The sequence below is a fragment of the Mus pahari genome, chromosome 14 (genome assembly GCF_900095145.1).
Source record: "Mus pahari chromosome 14, PAHARI_EIJ_v1.1, whole genome shotgun sequence".
Classification (NCBI taxonomy): Eukaryota; Metazoa; Chordata; class Mammalia; order Rodentia; family Muridae; genus Mus; species Mus pahari.
This window is the reverse complement of record NC_034603.1, coordinates 66,780,945-66,782,259: the sequence shown is the minus strand read 5'-3', so window position 1 is coordinate 66,782,259 and position 1,315 is coordinate 66,780,945.

The following is a 1,315-nucleotide window of genomic DNA, read 5'->3' as shown; positions in this document are numbered from 1 at the left end:
ACACACACACACATACACACACACACACACACACACACACACGCTTGCATAGAAGAAATCAATAAGGAAGGAAGGAGAGAGGAAGGCAGAGAGGGAGAGATGGAGAAGGGATTGAAAGGATTCGTGCGATAACACAAAAAAGCAAATTTCTGAGTTATTCAAGATGGCATTCAAATGGGAGAAAAGAGTCCTGAAGGAGTGGAAAACTTACATGAAAAGAATAGATAAAACGGGGCTGCAGAGATGGCCTGGGAGTCAAAAGCACCGACTGCTTTTCCAGAGGTCCTGAGTTCAGTTCCCAGCAACCACATGGTGGCTCACAACCATCTGTAATGGAATCTGATGCTTTCTTCTGTCATGCAGGCATACATGCAAGCAGAGCATGTATATACATAAAAATGCATATATAAATAAATCTTTGTAATAATAATAACAATAATAATAAAAGCAGAAAAATCAAATTAAAGTCAAAGGTCTCCAGCTAGGTTCAGTACTAGTAAGATTACTGTTAGGGCATTGCAGTTAAGTTGCCAAAGTTCAAAGACACAGAAGGATCTTGGAAGCAGCAAGAGAAACAAGGTAAATCACAGGTAAGGGTGCTCCAGGGCGCACGCATGTGCGTGCGCGCACACACACACACACACACACAGCAGACATCTCTGCAGAAGCCTCACAGACCACAGGAAAGTGGGATGCTGTATTCAGAGGACTGAGGGGGGGAAACTGCTGAGCAAGAATACTGTGCCCAGCAAAGATGTCCCCCAGGGTGACAGAGCAAAGGAGAGGTGGGCGTGCTCCTAAAAAACCAAAGACGAGGTTGTCTGTATCCACCGAAATGCTCAAGGGAGCTCTGCAGTCTGAAGGAATGGGGCACTGGTGGGTAACAAAAATCAGTCAAATGATGAGGGCTCTAATAACGTGGGGGGAAAGTAGGAGGGTGGAATGGGGGGATGTCAGTTGCACCTTCAGGATGAGAAGAAAAGACGAATGGCTGAAAAATAATAAGCAAATGATTTGTCAGGTGGTGAGAAATATAAAAGCTGTGAAGGTGGCATCCCCAACCCGAAGGGTAGCAATAAGCAGAGTTACAGCTCTGAGAGTTTTTGTTTTCCTTCCTTTGTCGAGGCTAAGCTAGAATATGTTTCTCATAAGCCTCATAACTACCATGTAGAAATCTATATCTGAAAGACCAAAAAAAAAAAAAAAAAAAAAAAAAAAAAGAGTCAAAATGCATCACCAGGGAAAATCTCTCTCTTAATCGCAAAGGAAGACAGAGGGAGGAGAAAGGAACAAGGAATCTACATTGTAACACACT